The sequence below is a fragment of the Hemiscyllium ocellatum genome, chromosome 26 (assembly GCF_020745735.1).
Source record: "Hemiscyllium ocellatum isolate sHemOce1 chromosome 26, sHemOce1.pat.X.cur, whole genome shotgun sequence".
Lineage (NCBI taxonomy): Eukaryota > Metazoa > Chordata > Chondrichthyes > Orectolobiformes > Hemiscylliidae > Hemiscyllium > Hemiscyllium ocellatum.
The window spans coordinates 12,643,719-12,663,163 of record NC_083426.1 but is presented as its reverse complement, the minus strand read 5'-3'; the positions used below and the strand labels follow the sequence as shown (position 1 = coordinate 12,663,163).

General features: G+C 44.1%; 1 non-coding gene and 1 pseudogene across 1 annotated transcript; one reads left to right on the top strand and one right to left on the bottom strand.

Annotated features, from left to right (window-relative positions):
* Window positions 1-1,477: 1,477 nt before the first annotated feature.
* The window catches only part of LOC132828090 (Fc receptor-like protein 5), a 47,386-nt pseudogene continuing 29,418 nt past the window's right edge, over window positions 1,478-19,445 (bottom strand).
* Window positions 11,644-11,725, top strand: trnal-aag (transfer RNA leucine (anticodon AAG)). Its single transcript has one exon. It is a non-coding gene; the product is annotated as a tRNA-Leu (tRNA).

The window sequence follows — 19,445 nt, the reverse complement described above, 5'->3', positions numbered from 1 at the left end:
AGCAAATTATACAATGAATGGAAGAGCCTTGGGAAAAGTTGATGAGCAGAGAGATCTTGGAGTGCAGGTCCATTGTACGCTGAAGGTTGCTGCAGAGGTAGATAGATTGGTCGAGAAAGCATATAGTACGCTTGCCTTCATTGGACGGGGTATTGAGGAGAAGAGCTGGCAAGTCATGTTAACATTGTACAAGACATTGGTTCGGCTGCATTTAGAATACTGTGTACAGTTCTGGTCGCCACATTACCAAAAGAATGTGGACGCTTTGGAGAGGGTGCAGAGAAGGTTTACAAGGATGTTGCCTGGTATGGAAGGTGCTAGCAATGAAGAAAGGTTGAGTGGTTAGATTTATTTTTATTAGAAAAAAGGAGATTGAGGAGGGACCTGATTGAGGTTTACAAAGTCATGAAGGGTATAGAAGGGTGGATAGATACAAGCTTTTTCCCGGGGTGAAGGATTCAATAACGAGAGGTCACACTTTCAAGGTGAGAGGTGGAAAGTTTAAGGTGGATCCACGCGGCAAGTACTTCACACAGAGGTTGGTGGGCGTTTAGAATGTGTTGCCAGCAGAGGTGGTAGAGGCAGGGATGGTTGATTCATTTAAGTTGCGTCTGGATAAATGCATGAGTAGATGGGGAGTAGAGGGATACAGCTGCTTAGGAATAGACCGATAGGTTTAGACAGTACATTTGGATCAGCTCAGGCTTGGAGGGCTGAAGGGCCTGTTCGTGGGCTGTAAATTTTCTTTGTTCTTTCTTTGTTCTTCTTTATCCTATCTACCTGCGACCTTCAAGGAGCTATGAACCTGCATTCCAAGGTCTCTTTGTTCAGCAACACTCCCTAGCACCTTACCATTAAGTGTAAAAGTCCTGCTCAGATTTGCTTTCTCAAATGAAGCACCTCACATTTATCTGAATTAAACTCCATCTGCCACTTCTCAGCCCATTGACCCATCTGGTCAATATCCTGTTGTAATCTGAGGCATCCCTCTTCGATGTCCACTGCACCTCCAATTTTGATGTCATCTACAAACTTACTAACTGGACGTCTTATGCTCACATCCAAATCATTTATGTAAATGAGAAAAAATAGAGGGTCCAGCACCTGATTCTTGTAGCACTCCACTGGTCACAGGCCTCCAGTCTGAAAAACAGCCCTCCACCACCACCCTTTGAGCCAGTTCTGCATCCAAATGGCTAGTTCTCCCTGTATTCTGTGAGAGCTAACCTTGCTAACCACTGTGCTCCGTTGTGACAATATATTGTGATCGCTCTTCCCAAAATTCCCATCACGTGTTTCTCTGTCCATAAAGCACGTGAAACTAAGGAGTCAATATTTCAGAAATTTAACTGGGAAGAAATGCGTAACATAAACAGATATATTTTAATCATCTACATTCCATGGGGAACCTTGTCGAAAGCCTTACTGATGTCCAGATAAATCACATCTACTGCTCTGTCCTCATCAATCCTCTTTGTTACTTCTTCTTCTCTGTTATTTCACTGGGTTTTGTTCCCTGAGTATTTGAGGCTGTGCAGTAATATTGATGATGTTGCTGTGTGAAGGATTGACAATGTAGATCCAGTTTATTAGTGTAAGAGATCTTTGAATCTTAAGATGGCATCTTCTCAGACCATGTGTAGTGAATGGGGAGGGATCCTCGGGCAGACTCACAGGAGACTGTCACTGAACCTCCAGAACATGAGACATTTGTTGGGGATAAAATTCCAAGTTGGTGAGTGGAGACAGCTTCTGTGGGAAAGAAACAACTATTGAGAAATTGAATGTAACCGAAACATCAAATACTCCCAAAACTTTGTCAAGTTTCTTCCGGGATTAAATAATGACCAGTCATCTCAACAAAGAGTAATAAAAAATATCACTGAGACCTTTACCGTCAGAGATGTGCAGCTTTACAGTAAACATTGGGTCAAGGGCAGGAGGCTCAACCCCACATCTGTACCATCCTGCATTTCCCCATTAAAAATTCTTCACTGTGACAAGAAATATTCCTTGTGTTTGGTTATCAGTGATTGATGTTCTGGCCAATTTATTGTTGCTAGAACATCAGAACAACGACTCCAAACGTGACTCCAATGTTTAATATTTGATTGGTACCACTGTGCTCCGTCGTGACAATATATCATGATCGCTCTTCCCAAAATTCCCATCACGTGTTTCTCTGCCCATAAAGCACCTGAAACTGAGGAGTCAATATTTCAGAAATTTAACTGGGAAGAAATGCATAACATAAACAGATTCATTTTAATCAGCTACATTCCATCCAGTATGTGATGAAGGTAATCATTAATATAAATGCTTATCAGAGCCTCAGGGTGTTCCAAATTCCCAGGGAATGATTGAAACAGTCGAGATATTTTCTTATCCCACTGGTCAAGTTTTGGGACAATCTTGAAATTGGGTTTGTGCTGCCCGCTGTGGGCTCTAACTCCACCGTGTGTGACATCATCAAAATGTTGCCCCGCCCCCCTGGAGAGCAGCCTGAGTGACAGGCCTGGATTGGAGTTGGCTGGGGATCAGTGTGAAGGAGGGTACAGGTGCTGAAGGGTCCTTACTTCGACTGGAGAAGGAGGGTTTCATCCAGGGAGGAGAGGGGAGTGTGTGGACTCATTGTGGGCTCAGGGGCTGCATTTTCAGGGCTCAAGGGGCAGATACAACAGGTGACCCAGGAAGATGATGAGAGACCTCAAATGGGAGAGGAAGAGAATTAAAGTTCAGCAAAGGATGGTTCACGATGGGAGAGAGAGATCAATGTGAAGGATCTTGAGGGCAGAAAAGGCAGGATTGTTGTCAGTGTACAGATAGTAAAATAACAGCAGTAATTTACTGATTATTCTCTCCTCTCCTGTGAACAATGTGCCCCTGAGTCTTGAAATTCCCCATCTCAGGGAAAAGACAACTGCCATCAACTCTATCTATATCTCTCAGTCTTTTATACACTTCTATCAGGTCACTTCTCAACTTCCTACGCTCTTCTGAACTCCAGCAAGTCCAAGCCCAAACTATACACAACATGCAACTAAAGATGTTTCACAAGAGATAATCCTGTATCTTAGATTTAATCCAACCACCATTAAATATCATGGACTAACCCTATTTACTGTTCATCAACACTGAGTTTGTCTTCTGCCAGGGACGTCAGAGGGCATCCTTCCCCACATGATATCAATGGCTCAGATTAATGCCAGCATGATGGATTGGTGGTGTCAAATCTACCCAAGATATCCCAGATCATATCCGGCATTACAAGATTGAAGACTTCCTTCTCTTGACCATAATAGAGCAATCAATCAGAAACACACTTCTGAAAAGTATTGTAAGTGCTTTCCATCATGATCTTAGTTCCAGTTAAATGCCCTATTCAGAACTTGACTAAGAAATGGTCCTTTCTCATTCTCACTAATGCTGTGTGTCAGGGTTGCAACTGGATCATGGCAGCCACTTTTAAAGATGGCACCTATCTCTTGAATTGGGAAACACACTCTGTAATTCTAAGACACCCTGTATTCTTGTCCAAAATCAAGTCTCCCTGGTCCTTTACTTACACTTTTAGCATCAACATCTTGAGCTGTTCCATTGTTCTGCCTTTCTTTCCCTTCAAAGTTTACCCAATTTTAAGGTGTTCCTTGTTTCTGAAGTCTTTGACAGCTCTCACCCTCATTTATCTTCTTTTCTGAAGCTGGCAGGTCATCCTGTGGGTTTATCAATTACTGGCATCAGGTACCTCTAAATGATGCCCACTGTGCTGCCATTGTGGTGTGAGATGAGGCTGACCATGGAACGGAGGTCTGCACTATGGTCTTCCTGTACGTCTCTCTAAGGCTCCGTTTGGCACTGTCCCTGTACTATTCAATTGGTTGGCTGTCCTTATCTACTCTGATAGTAATGTGGAGATAGTCACGGTAAAGCAATTCCAACTCTTTATTCACAAAATATATACTACAGCAATCTAATACAGAGAGCTGCTTCTCCATCTCAGATTCTCTCTCTGAGTGTTCTCTCAATATCATAATTAGATCATCAGTTACGCCACTAACTGACTGACATTAACCGTTTGCTCCCACTTCCTTCTCAGATACTAGAAAGCAGATGAACTCCTACTTCCCCAGATTAAACTGCACCTTGCACACAGATTTGGCCATTGACTCTTTCCTTATGTACCTCAGGGTTCTCAATTGGATGATCAGAATGAATGGGGGAGCAGTGTCAAAAGGCCAAATGGCCCACTCCTGCTCCTATCTTCAATGTTTCTACAGACATTGCTGCTCGCCCTCTCCCCCCACCCCCCACACAATTTTGCATCCTGGAATGGCTGGGTGATCCCCTGCTGCCTTTGCTGTGAAGTTGATCAGTGACTCGAATGGCCCCAATTTGAAATGAAGGCCACTCAGATCTTGATGCTGCAGCTACAGCAAGGATCAAGAAGCCTGACGCTATTCCGAACAAATAATCCACTTGATGTGTCATTTGTAACTTCAGAAAGATTTCAGAAATTTCTCACATGGTTAGTTAAATAGTGTGTTTCATCCTGAGGACATGGAAGGATTGATATAAATACAAGCTTTTTTTCTTTACGATATCTGTGAGCAATGTTTTTTTGAAATACTTACAAGGTGCTCAGAATAATTATAAATTAATATCATTATAAATTAATTATAACCTTCACCTTATATTGTCTTGTAGACTACACTGTGACCGAAACAGCACAAACTCCCAAAGAATAAAGACCAGCCAACAGACCTCATTCCAGACAGTGGGAATGCAGAAACTCTCCCTCCAATGCCATTCTTATTTCATTCTTTGGTTTCTCGAGCAGCCTTTAGTCACAGTGTCCTGCTTCAATTTTCTTTAATAATTGAGGGAACATATTTAGGGCGGCACGGTGGCACAGTGGTTAGCACTGCTGCCTCACAGCGCCAGAGACCTGAGTTCAATTCCTGCCTCAGGCGACTGACTGTGTGGAGTTTGCACGTTCTCCCCGTGTCTGCGTGGGTTTCCTCCGGGTGCTCCGGTTTCCTCCCACAGTCCAAAAATGTGCAGGTTAGGTGAATTGGCCATGCTAAATTGCCCGTAGTGTTAGGTAGGGGGTAAATGTAGGGGTATGGGTGGGTTACGCTTCGGCGGGTCGGTGTGGACTTGTTGGGCCGAAGGGCCTGTTTCCACACTGTAAGTAATCTAATATGGCTTGAAATTGTGTTGCTGGAAAAGCGCAGCAGGTCAGGCAGCATCCAAGGAGCAGGAGAATCGACGTTTCCGGCATGAGCCCTTCTTCAGGAATGAGGAAAGTGTGTCCAGCAGGCTAAGATAAAAGGTAGGGAGGAGGGATTTGGGAGAGGGGCGTTGGAAATGCGATAGGTGGAAGGAGGTCAAGGTGAGGGTGATAGGCCAGAGTGGTGGTGGAGGCGGAGAGGTCAGGAAGAAGATTGCAGGTTAGGAAGGCGGTGCTGAGTTCGAGGGATTTGACTAGATAAGGTGGGGGGGAGGGGAAATTAGGAAACAGGAGAAATCTAGGTTCATCCTTTGTGGTTGGAGGGTTCCTAGTCGGAAGATGAGGCCTACTGCGAAACATATGGCTTGGGCAATCTGCTTCAAACTGATTGCTCTCCAACTCTGATTCTACACATTTCTCATTCTTGCATGAGGAGAAACACGTTAGAACTCACATACAGGTATCCACTGCTTTTCAAAAGTTCACTTTACACCACTTCACTTTTACAAAAGACCTACATTAGGACCTGTTTTCGCTAAATGAAAGAAATCCAGAGAGGATTATTGTTTTCATGCAAAAAGGTGAATTTTTTCCCAAATAAATGAATGTTTCTTCACTTTACACCATTTTGGCTTTCGAAGAGTTTCATAGGAACGCTCTACTTTGGGACAGCAGGGGATACCTGTACATTGATTGACTTATTGTTGTCACATGTACCGAGACACAGTGAAAAGTGTTGTTTTGTGTGTTGTGTAGGCGGATTGTACCATACAAAGTGCATCATGGGAGCAAAACACGTGCGAAATACAGTGTTACAGCCATAGAGAAGGTGCAGAGAGAGAGAGGTCAACACTAACATGTGAGAGGTCAGTGCAAAAATCTGATAACAGCGGGAAAGAAGCTGTTCTTGAAAGTACTCAGACATGCATTCAATCTTTTATATCCTTTGCCTGAAGGAAGACGGGTGAAGAGAGTTTAACCGAGTTTGGGAAGGGTCTTTGATTATATTGGTTGCTTCCCTGAGACATCAGGAAGTATAGATGGAGTGAATGGATGGGAGGCTGGTTTGTGTGATGGACTGGGCTATGGTCATGACTCTCTGTAGTTTCTTAAAGTCTTGGACAGAGCATTGCCACACCACACTGTGATGCATCTGGATAGGATGCTTTCTAAGGTACTTTCTTTTACAATCTCTGTCCTTCCCCCAGGACCCAAACCACAGCTGGTGACAGCGGTCTCTGCACAATGTGACATCCTCTTTAACCACAAAGGGATTTCCTGAGTCACTTCCTCTTGCCTCGGTTGTTGCCATGGTTCAGGTGACCGCACATACCAGCTGTGCTTTGTTCTACAAGGCAGCAGAGTGAGGGCAGGTTTGCTTTCAATTGTATTATCTCTCTAATACAGGGACTAATATCGGTAATATAATTACGGTGCGATCTGCCTGTAGGGAACACAAAACAACAATTGACACATGCACCGAACTACAGTGAAAATAACAATAAATATATCAAAATTTATGAAATTAAATAAATCAGATAAATAAAGCCTGAAGTCAGCAGGGAAATGGCTGCCCCAGCAAGCATGAAGACTAATTGCTCACTGGGAGAGCTTGCAGCTACTGTGGGTTGCTACAGCCTAGTTTGCGAGCACTCTCTACTCTGCAGGCACCCTGCCTCTATTCCTGATTCAGGGCTTTGGCCTGAAACATCGATTTTCCTGCTCCTCGGATGCTGCCTGACCTGCTGTGCTTTTCCAGCACCACTCTAATCTAGACTCTGGATTCCAGCATTTGCAGTCCTTGTTTTTACCTAGTTTGTGACTGGAGTTGGAAATGTTGGCCTCAGAAGGTGTATGTTCTTCTTCATGGCATGCAATGCTTTGATGTTGAAGTAATTTTCTCAGAGTAGCTCTGGCATCCTTGAGTTATAAATTGATAACTTGTTCCCTTGATGTTTTTACTGAGCTGTAAGGAACACAGAAAAGTGCCTTCGAGCAGTTATTTCTGGACTGTTTTTCACTTAATCTTATTCTTCTGAACCTCCTCCGAACCCTCTCCACAATCTTTCTCATTTTCCACTGTCACCCTCGTTATATCTTGCTCTAACTGCTCCAATTTGGATAATCAAACTCACTATCAATAATTCTCTGGTATTTGCCAATTCTATTCTAGCTCCTGGTTTTACTTAAGGCCTATTCCACATGTATTTACCCAGATGTTGTAGACTACTGCAGTCAATGAGCTGTTTGTAGAGCCAGAACATCTCTGCAGGTGCTATAGAATCATGGAGATGTACAGCGCGGAGACAGACCCTTCGGTCCAATTTGCCCATGCCGACCAAATATCCCAACCCAATCTAGTTCCACCTGCCAGCACTCAGCCCATATTCCTCCAAATCCTTCTTATTCATACACCCATCCACTTGCCTTTTAAATGTTGTAATTGGCAGTGCATTCCCCTCACACACTGCCGTCTGTATGAAAAGGTTGCCCCTTAGGTCCCTTTTATATCTTTCCCCTCTCATCCTAAACCTCGGCCCTCCAATTCTGGACTCTCTGAACCCAGGGAAAAGACTTTGTCTATTTATCCTATCTATGCCCCTCATGATTTTATAAACCTCTGTAAGATCACCCCTCAGCCTCCGACGCTCCAGGGAAAACAACCTGAGCTGATTCAGCCTTTCCCCATAGCTCAAATCATCCAACCATGGTAACATCCTTGTAAATTTTTTCTAAACCCTTACAAGTTTCACAACGTCCTTCTGAAAGAAAGGAGACCAGTCTTACCTTTCTTGACCTGTTCAAAGTCTGTCCTATTTAGCATGTTGGTAGTGCCACTTCTATGGTAGAAGTTATTGTCAAGGTAGGAACGCAGGACATCTTCCCCAGGGCTGTGCTGTGGTTACTCTACCTAATACTGCCATGGATAGATGCATGTACAGTTGATAGGTTGGAAAGGGTGAGGGCAAGTGTGTTTTTCCTCTTGTTGATTCCCTCACCACTTGCCACAGATCCAGTCCAGCAGCCATGGCCTTTAGGACCTGACCAGCTCAATCAATAATGTTGTTGCTGAGCCTCTTTTGGTGATGGATACTGGAACCCGCCCCCACCCAGAGTGTAGTTTGTACCCTTGCCAACCTCAGTGTTTCCTTCTGTTGTTGTTCAACATGGAGGAGTACTGATTCATCAGCTGAGGAGAGAGACAATGTGGCAACCAGCAGGAGGATTCCTTTCCCATGTTTAACCTGCAGCCATGAGACTTCACAGGGCCCAGAGACAGTGTTGAGAATTCCCAGGGCAACTTCCTCCCAATTGTGTACTGAGTTTTCATCGATTTTTTTAAAATTCCAAATATATTTTATCGAATTCCATGGCAGTATTCAAACATGGGTCCCCAAAGCATTCATTGAATTTCGAGTTTAATAGTTTAGTAATAATACCATTTGGTCATTGCCTCCCCAAATGTCTGATACTATCTGTTACATTTAGGAGCTTAACTGTTTCAGTTCCTTAAAACAGAAAATCAGGCAATTGTGAGGAATTTTCAGATAGCTTATTGTACTTATTAAGAACCAACAGTACAGATCTGATACATTGGCTAATTGGATAAAAGAAAAGAGCAGACAACACATGACCATTGAAGATGATTCACTTCCATCAAGGAACAATTAGACATTGGTACAGAGTGTGTCAATCTCTTTAACGTTGAGCAGGCAGCAGCTTGTTCTCTGAGCAAAGTGTTCCTGAACTCTCTCCTGGGTGTTTCCTCAATCCTTGTGGAAGTTTTTTTACCTTTCACTCATCAGGACATTCACGAGAAATATAAAAGGATAACATCTTTTTAACTGTCTCAGAAGGCTGTGATGATTTGTTCGCAGATGGAAGCGTTATCAGTGAAAATACACCAGATAATGATGATTGACTATTAACTGCCAAGTTTTGCTTACATTTCTACCAAGCAAATTGACAATGATTGGACAGAACATTGCACTGTATAATTAATAAAATAATAGCTATCACTTCTTTAAAGAAAAAGAAGGCACAGTGCAGATGTATTTTCTTTCTATCAACAAATAGAGCGCTGATTTATGTCAATATATGTCAATTCTCATGTGGACATCTACACCACACTGTATGTGGAACTGAACAATTTAAAATTAGTTGTCAGAGATGCTCTTTGTACACACAGAATTATGTTACAACTGTTGTGCAGTTGTGGAATCACATGTAATGTTGGATATAGTTTTTTGATGTTTGCAAGCCTGGGCTGGTCAGGACAGTCAGTACGTTGTAAAAACAATGACTGCAGATGCTGGAAACCAGATTCTGGATTAGTGGTGCTGGAAGAGCACAGCAGTTCAGGCAGCATCCAAGGAGCAGCGAAATCGACGTTTCAGGCAAAAGCCCTTCATCAGGAACAACTGAAGGGATTTGCTATTTCATATGATCCACAATATGTCATAGAGTCATAGAGATATACATCACAGAAACAGAACCTTCAGTCCAACTCATCCAAGCTGACCAGATATCCTAACCTAATCTATTCCCATTTGCCAGCACTTTATCCATATCCCTCTAAACTCTTTCTACTCATATACCCATCCAAATGCTTTTGAATGTTGTAATTGTACCAGCCTCCACCACTTCCTCTGGCAGCTAATTCTATGCACGCACCACTCTCTGTGTGAAGAAGTTACCCGTTAAATCCCTTTTAATTTTTCCTATTTCAGCCAAAACAAAAGGTGGTGGACCCATCACAGATCCTTGTGGCACTCCACTGGTCACAGGCCTCCAGTCTGGAAAGCAATCCTCCTCCACCACTATCCTCTGTCTTCTACCTACAAGCCATTTCTGTACCCAAATGGCCAGTTCTCCCCATATTCCATGAGATCTAACCTTGTGAACCAGTCTGCCAAGAGGAACCTTGTCGAATGCCTTCATGAAGTCCATATAGATCATGTCCACCATTCTGCCCTCATCAATCCTCTTTGTTACTTCTTCGAAAAACTCAAATACTACATACTTAGTATAACACCGACATTGTAATTCATATTCCACATGATTTATTTGTGTAAGAACATTTTCAGAAAACCATTTTTTGACTTGATGGTAGCATCCTGCTTGTGATGCTTCTCATGAAGTCAGCTCTCTACACAAGAGGGGAACCTTTCTGTTAGTGAGTGTCCTACTCAGTAAGTTCAACATTTTCCAGGGCTAGTGTAAATATGGAAATCAGCATCAAATGATCTGAAGACAAATTTGGGATCTGTCCTCACATGTAAGCAGATAAATTAATTTACCTTACAAAATGCCCATGGGAGCATTTAACTTTGGAAATACCTGCTGTCAGAGGAGGGCATTCGTTGAGTTCAAGAAAAATGAAAATTGCATTCACTGTGACACCAACCCACTGCCAGGTTATAGTCAGGGTAGTCCTTGCTGCACCATTCATTTTTACTCGACAGTGTGAGGACGAGAAGTGGAGTTGGAGGTAACAACACAAATCGTTGAAGAATTTCTCAAAATAGGGTTGTGCTTCACAGATGAAATCAAATTGCAAAGTAAGAAGAAGAAATGTTCATCACAAATCCACATGAATAGATTTTTTAACATTTAACATTAGCATAAATTGCCATTTCAGATTCTGGTGGATTCTCTGTTGTTGAAGAGACCACATTGTCCTCTGGAAGCTGGCTCTGAACCAGGGCATTGCCCCTGTTAGCTGAACAACTTGATGTCTCACCACTCCGTGCTGATGACTTCTTTTGAAAGTGTACATCTGCATATATGACTCCATTTGTAGTATTCTTGAAATGGACAGTTCCTTCACTCTGTCTTGACCTGATTTGACTGTGAATACTTGAATATACAATGTTCTCTTCTGCTCTTACTATTTGCTAAAACAAAAACACAAAGTTTGAATTCATTTTTGATTAACGGTGATTTGTGTTACTATGAAAGGAAATCTATTTTTGGATTATCATAAATTAATTGACAAACTGTTACAAGTTTTATAAGCTATCCAGCGATAAAACAAACAATTCGGTCTGGTAATTTCATCGACACAAACCTGTTCACATTAGTCTTCATTTAAAACAATGGTATGTGCTTTCAGTCCTTTCCAGCTCGTGTGCTGATGTGAAGTGGCAGTTAGGCAGTGTGGCAGTCAGTGTCGACAACAGCATCTTTATTCACAAAGGGATACACTGACAGACTAAGTGAATGGGCAACATTGTGACAGGTGGAGTTCAATGTCAAGCAAGTGTGAGTTTGTCCATTTTGGAATGAGAAAGGATCAATCAGGATACTTTCTGGATGACATGAAGTTAAATATCATGGATGACAAAAGAAATCTGGGTGTTCAAAGATCTTTAAAATATCAAGTAAATCATCAGGGAAGCTAACAGAATGCTGGTAGTGTGGCCGAGCGGTCTAAGGCGCTGGATTAAGGCTCCAGTCTCGACAGGGGCGTGGGTTCGAATCCCACCACTGCCATTTCTACTGATCAGCTGCAACGTCACAGCATTGTTAAAATGCTGTTTCCATTCCCGCTGTACTTCTGTTCACAAAAAAATTTGATTTGCTTCCCGGGGAATTAACTGTGGAGTGGGAAAGTGCCAAATTGTCTATGCTGTCTTGATCGTGTTCGCCTCCCGCGTGGAAAATTGCAAACAGCTCTACTGTTAGTGGGCGGCACGGTGGCACAGTGGTTAGCACTGCTGCCTCACAGCGCCTGAGACCCGGGTTCAATTCCCGACTCAGGCGACAGACGTGTGGAGTTTGCACGTTCTCCCTGTGTCTGCGTGGATTTCCTCCGGGTGCTCCGGTTTCCTCCCACAGTCCAAAGATGTGCGGGTCAGGTGAATTGGCCATGCTAAATTGCCCGTAGTGTTAGGTAAGGGGTAAATGTAGGGGTATGGGTGGGTTGTGCTTCGGCGGGTCGGTGTGGACTTGTTGGGCCGAAGGGCCTGTTTCCACACTGTAAGTCTAATCTAAATGCTGACCTTTATGTCTAGGGTGGCACAGTGGCTCAGTGGTTAGCACTGTCGCTTCACAGCGCTCAGGACATGGATTCGATTCCCACCTCAGGCAACTGTCTGTGTGGAATTAGACACATTCTCCCAGTGTCTGTGTGAGTTACCTTTCAAAGTCTAAAGATGTGCAGGCCAGATGAATCGGCCATTTTAAGTTGCCCATAGTGTTAGGTGCATTAGTCAGAGGAAAATGGGTCAGGGTGGATTCCTCTTCGAGGGTTGGTGTGGACTTGCTGGACCAAAGGGCTGGTTTCCACACTAGAGGGAATCTAACTTAATTTGGAGGACAAGGATGCAGAAGTGGTGCAGCACTTACACAAAATCCTGATTAGTTCCCACTTGGAGACTCTGAGCAGATCTTGCCACTCTACCTCCGGAAGGCTATTTTGGCGTTGGAGGGAATACAACGTAGGTTTACAAGAACATGACCTAGAAGTTTGGGGTTAAGTTATGAGGAGGTTTGCAGAAATTTATGCCTGTTTTCTTTCAAATTTAGAAAGGTAGTTGGTGATCTGATTGAAATCTCAGGATATTAAAAGGACAAAGCTGGGTAGATAAAGATTAACAATTCCCACTATTTGAATTAGTGGGGATTGGATTAGATTCTCTACAATGTAGGGATAAGTCCTTTGGCCCAACAAGTCCACACCGACCCTTCAAAGAGTAACTCACCCAGATCCATTCTCCTCTGACTAATGCATCTAACACTATGGGCAATTTAGCATGGCCAATTCACCTAGCCTGCACATCTTTGGACGGTGGGCAGAAAACAGAGCACCTGGAAGAAACCCACGCAGTCATGGGGAGAATGTGCAAACTCCACACAGACAGTCACCTGAGGCTGGAATCGAACCTGGGGTTCCTACTGCTTTGAGGCAGCAGTGCTCATCACTGAGCCACTGTGCCACCCTTAATGTGAGAATTAGGGCCAGACCATTTGGGAGAAATATTTAAAATCACTTCTATATACAAAGGGTGGTGGGTATTTGGAATTCTGATTGAAGAAGCCCAAGTGAAGGATGAAAACATGCAACTCATGCAAAGAGGAGTGAGGATGCGTCATGAGTCGTCATGGTGACTAGTGGAAGTAGATATTGGGGGAGAGTAGCATGAGGATTGATAGTATTTTCTTTTCCTTAATGTTTTTCTGATTTTCTATGATTACATTGAACCCGACAGAAACAGATACAAATGCAGGTTGAAAAGTGTCAGCAAATACAAAGTCATGATTAAGTGCTTAACTAAGTCTAATTTTTAATCGTAAAGATGACTCAAATTCTTTTTATGCCCATCAATTAGAATGTTCAAAGTTTCACCAAGCTAGAAGCTAGTTCAGTCAGTAGCATGGACACTTTGAAGCAGAATCTCAAGAAAGACAAGAGACAAAAGAGTGAGAAGCTTCTGTTGTTCGGGTTAGTTGGAGATGGGTGGGGGGAATGTAGGTGTTGAGTGTCCAGCAGGGACCAGGTGTTCTGATTGGCCTGTTTCTGTGCTGCTAGTTCATTATGTTAATTTATGATTATGATTCAAAAAATTCAAACTTGATCTCCTTACCTGATTCTCAAAAGCATTATCTGTTCCAGCACCTACACCATCTTTACCTGAAAAATTACACCATAATTGAAATACCTGGAATAGGGATGATGGATATTTTAAAAAGGCAAAACTGATGACATGTTGCAGCCTGACATTGATTTGCTCTCTTATTCTTCTTAAATTCTGTGTGTGAAGGCATTAGCGTTAGCTAACCTGTTTGGCTGCTGTGTTATGAACATCCTTCCTTTCCATCAACCCAGGATTTCATGTGAAGAGGCAGGGATGCTGTTATTGCCTTACAAGACCTCCGATTCATCACCATACACAGGCAAATAAAATTTTATATTTTGTTGCGAAGGGATCAGTGTATCATATGGGGAAGCAGTGAATCCATGTGCCGTGCTGTTTGTAGTGTTGGGCTCCGCGAAGGGCCCACTTATCCTTGGGTTCGCTATTCTGGATGGAAATTGTTTTACAGGGAGGGCTTGAGTAGGATGAGCTTATATTCCCTGGCGTTTTGATGATTGAAAAGTAACAACATTGAAATGTCTAAAATTCTGAAGGAACTTAGAATCATAGCATCAATGATATCTGCAGTGGGGAAGCAGGCCATTTGGCCCATTGAGTCTGCACCAACCCTCCGAAGACCATCCCACCCAGACCCATGCATCCTTCTCTATTACTGTACCTCTGAAAATCCCATGGGTAATCCATTCAGCCTGCACATACCTGGACAATGAAACATGCTGCAAATGTGTTGCTGGTCAAAGCACAGCAGGTTAGGCAGCATCTCAGGAATAGAGAATTCGACGTTTCGAGCATAAGCCCTTCATCAGGAATAAGAGAGAGAGAGCCAAGCCGGCTGAGATAAAAGGTAGGGAGGAGGGACTAGGGGGAGGGGCGATGGAGGTGGGATAGGTGGAAGGAGGTCAAGGTGAGGGTGATAGGCCGGAGTGGGGTGGGGGCGGAGAGGTCAGGAAGAGGATTGCAAGTTAGGAGGGCGGTGCTGAGTTGAGGGAACCGACTGAGACAAGGTGGGGGGAGGGGAAATGAGGAAGCTGGAGAAATCTGAATTCATACCTTGTGGTTGGAGGGTTCCCAGGCGGAAGATGAGGCGCTCCTCCTCCAGCCGTCGTGTAGTTGTGTTCTGCCGGTGGAGGAGTCCAAGGACCTGCATGTCCTCGGTGGAGTGGGAGGGGGAGTTAAAGTGTTGAGCCACGGGGTGATTGGGTTGGTTGGTTCGGGCGGCCCAGAGGTGTTCTCTGAAGCGTTCCGCAAGTAAGCGGCCTGTCTCACCAATATAGAGGAGGCCACATCGGGTGCAGCGGATGCAATAGATGATGTGTGTGGAGGTACAGGTGAACTTGTGGCGGATATGGAAGGATCCCTTGGGGCCTTGGAGGGAAGTGAGTGTGGAGGTGTGGGCGCAAGTTTTACATTTCCTGCGGTTGCAGGGGAAGGTGCCGGGGGTGGAGGTTGGGTTGGTGGGGGGTGTGGATCTGACAAGGGAGTCACGAAGGGAGTGGTCCTTGCGGAACGCTGATAGGGGAGGGGAGGGAAATATATCCTTGGTGGTGGGGTCCGTTTGGAGGTGGCGGAAATGGCGGCGGATAATACGTTGTATGCGCAGGTTGGTGGGGTGGTAGGTGAGAACCAGTGGGGTTCTGTCTTGGTGGCGGTTGGAGGAGCGGGGCTCAAGGGCGGAGGAGCGGGAAGTGGAGGAGATGCGGTGGAGGGCATCGTCGATCACGTCTGGGGGGAATCTGCGGTCCTTGAAGAAGGAGGCCATCTGGGTTGTGCGGTGTTGGAATTGGTCCTCCTGGGAGCAGATGCGGCGGAGACGAAGGAATTGGGAATATGGGATGGCGTTTTTACAGGGGGCAGGGTGGGAGGAGGTGTAGTCCAGGTAGCTGTGGGAGTCAGTCGGTTTATAATAGATGTCTGTGTTGAGTCGGTCGCCCGAGATAGAAATGGAAAGGTCTAGGAAGGGGAGGGAGGAGTCTGAGACAGTCCAGGTGAATTTCAGGTCGGGATGGAAGGTGTTAGTAAAGTTGATGAACTGTTCAACCTCCTCGTGGGAGCACGAGGCAGCGCCGATACAGTCATCGATGTAGCGGAGGAAAAGGTGGGGGGTGGTGCCAGTGTAGTTGCGGAAGATGGACTGTTCCACATATCCTACGAAGAGGCAGGCATAGCTGGGGCCCATGCGGGTGCCCATGGCAACTCCTTTAGTTTGGAGGAAGTGGGAGGATTGAAAAGAGAAGTTATTCAGGGTGAGGACCAGTTCAGTCAGTCGAAGGAGGGTGTCAGTGGAAGGGTACTGGTTAGTGCGGCGGGAAAGGAAGAAGCGGAGGGCTTTGTGATTCTCGAATGAAACATGGCCAACCCACTGAACCTGCACATCTTTGAACTGGAGGAGGAAGCTGGACCACCCGGAGAAAACCCATGCAGACAGGGAGAATATGCAAACTCCACACAGTTACCCGAGGCTGGAATCAAGCCTGGGTCTCTAGTGCTGTGTGAGGCAGCAGTACTAACAACTCAGCCACCACGCCAGACTTGACAGGCAAACGTTGATAAACTGTTTCTTTTGGCCAGGGATCCTGGAGCTGAGTGTCACGGTCTCAGAATAAAGGGTGGGCCAAATTAGGACCGAGATTGGGCAAAATGTATTCACACAAAGATGAGTGAAACTTCAGAAGCCTCTCCCAGACAGTTGTGAACACTCAGATACTGGGTGCATTGAAAGCAGAAACCAATAGATTGTTGGGAACTTGGGGAATTCAGGCATTCATAGGAAAAGACCACTCACTGAGAGATTTCCCCTTAAATAAACAGAAATAGTAGAGAAAGAATCATCTTGGTCTTAACAGAGATCTACTTGACAGTAAACTAAACCTCATTAGATTTTATAAAATACAGAGCTGCAGATGCTGGAGATCTGGAAAAGACCTGAGGTTGCTGGAGAAGCTGAGCAGGTCTGGCAGATGAAGATGAAGAGACACTGGACCCAAAATGTTAACTCTGCTTTCTTCCCACAAATGCTGGCACAACTGCTGAGTTTTCCATCAGATTTTACCCTGACAAGATCCTACAGAGAATCCAGAAACAAACTGGGCAATCAGTCAATATTCAAGTAAAACGTGAGGTCTGCAGATGCTGGAGATCAGAGCTGAAAATGTGTTGCTGGTTTAAGCACAGCAGGTTAGGCAGCATCCTAAGAACAGGAAATTCAACGTTTTGGGCCAGAGCCCTTCATCAGGAATCGGTCAATATTGGGCATCTGACTCTCCATCTAATTCTCTTAGAGAGGAAGTACTGCTCCTGAAATTGACTGCAACTGATTACTATTGGATCAAATGGGAGAAATTCCACTTATGAAGTCCTCAATACTTGCAATTGTAATGTACATATTTCAACAATACATTACATAAAGGTCTATCTAAATTTCAATTGACCAAATCACTTCCTGTCATTCACTTCTGTCAGTCTAAACCAATGTAGACTTCCCCTTCCTCCAGACTCCACCTCTTATTAGTGAGAAACATTAATTATTATTCTTCTAGCTTATATCCATCTGGACCAGAAGGTGGAACAAGTTACTCCAATTTGTTAATTAATGTTTGCTATTTACAATGAATTACAATTCATATAGCAAGCGATTGACATTTCATGAAATGATTAAGGAGAAAGCGACACTTACCCTTCTTAACTTGCCTCAGGTACAAAAGCAGAGAAACAGCAAAAACAATGATCATGGCCCCCAGTGCACCGACCACAATGTAAACCAGACTGTGATACAGAGAACAGGAAAGGGTCAGTGTGGGTTCACAATTGGGCACTTGTTTAAAGAAAGGAGGCTTTAACATTTATATAGCACCTTTCATGACCTTTGAATGGCCCTCAGCATTTTACAGTTAAGGAAGGACTTTTGAATGTTTGATAGTGTCTGAAACAGGAGATGAAGTGCATAATATCTATGGAGAAAAATCTCACGAGTAACAATGAGATATGACCAAATAAATATTGGCCAGATCTTTAGCAGAGCTCCTTATTTATTTTCTCCAAACATATGGTCTGACTTGCTGTGTGCATCCACCACTCTCTATTTCTGTTTAATTTTCACTTCTCATTTCCATTGTGTTTGATATTTTGTTTCTTTTTACTCTGTTAGAACCATTGGAAATTCAAAGACTCAATTCCTCAGTGTTTATAACAGACGACAATTTCTGATACTTACTGTCAGCAGCTCGAGCAAATAGCGTGGAAATATGAAGTGAATTCTGCAAAACGAGTATGTGAATCACAAATGAAAATGGAAAGATCTCCATCAAGCATTGACTTAACATGACACAAGTTCCAGCTGCCACCAGATAAACACCCAGTTGTTCCACAATTGGCTGACTGTGAAAATAGGCATGATTTGGAGATGCCGGCTATAAATTCTGTGTTACGATTGAGCCCTCCACAATCACCTGATGAAGGAGCGTCGCTCCGAAAGCTAGTGTGCTTCCAATTAAACCTGTTGGACTATAACCTGGTGTTCTGTAAATTTTAACTGTGAAAATAGGACTCACCATCTCCATGGACTTCAGTAAGGCATTTGATAAGGTTCCACATGGTAGGCTGTGGAGAAAGTGAAGTCGCATGGGGTCCAGCGTGTACTAGTTAGATGGATAAAAAAACTGCCTAGGCAACACGTGACTGAGAGTGGAAGTGGTAAGGAGCTTCTCAAAGTGGAAGCTTTGACCAGTGGTGTTCCACAGGGATCCGTGCTGGGACCACTGTTGTTTGTGATATCCATAAATGATCTGGAGGAAGGTATTGGTGGTCTGATTAGCAAGTTTGTAGATGACACTAAGATTGATGGAGTAGCAGATAGTGAAGGGGACTGCCAGAGAATACAACAGAATATAGATAGATTGGAAAGTTGGACAAAGAAATGCCAGATTGAGTTCAATCTGGGCAAATGCGAGGTGATGCATTTTGAAAGATCCAATTCAAGAGTGAACTGTACAGTAAATGGAAAAGGGCAAAAGTGAGGACTACAGATGCTGTTGATCAGAGTCTAGATTGGAGTGATGCTGGAAAAGCACAGCAGGCCAGGCAGCATACGAGGAACAGGAAAATTGATGGTTTAGGCAAAATCCCTTCATCAGGAATGAGGCAGAGAGCCTCCGGGGTGGAGAGATAAATGGGAGGACGGTGGGGCTGGGAGAAGGTAGCTGAGAGTGCAATAGGTGGATGGAGGTTGGGATGAAGGTGATAGGTCAGGGAGGACGGTGGATCGGATAGGTGGGAAGGACGAATGGCATGTAGGACTGGGCATAAGGATAGGCTGAATTGGCAGGTTGGAACTGGGGTAAGTGGGGGGAGCAGAAATGAGGAAAATGAGGAAAGGTCCTGGGGAAAATTGATGTAAAGAGAGATCTGGGTTTTCAGGTCTATTGTATCCTGAAGGTGGCAATGCAGGTCAATAGAGTGGTCAAGAAGGCATACGGATTGCTTACCTTCATCTGACGGGTTCTTGAGTACAACAGTCGGCAGGTCATGTTACAGTTGTATAAGACTTAGGTTCGGTCATGTTTGGAATACTGCATACAGTTCTGGTCGCCACATTACCAAATGGATGTGGATGCTTTGGA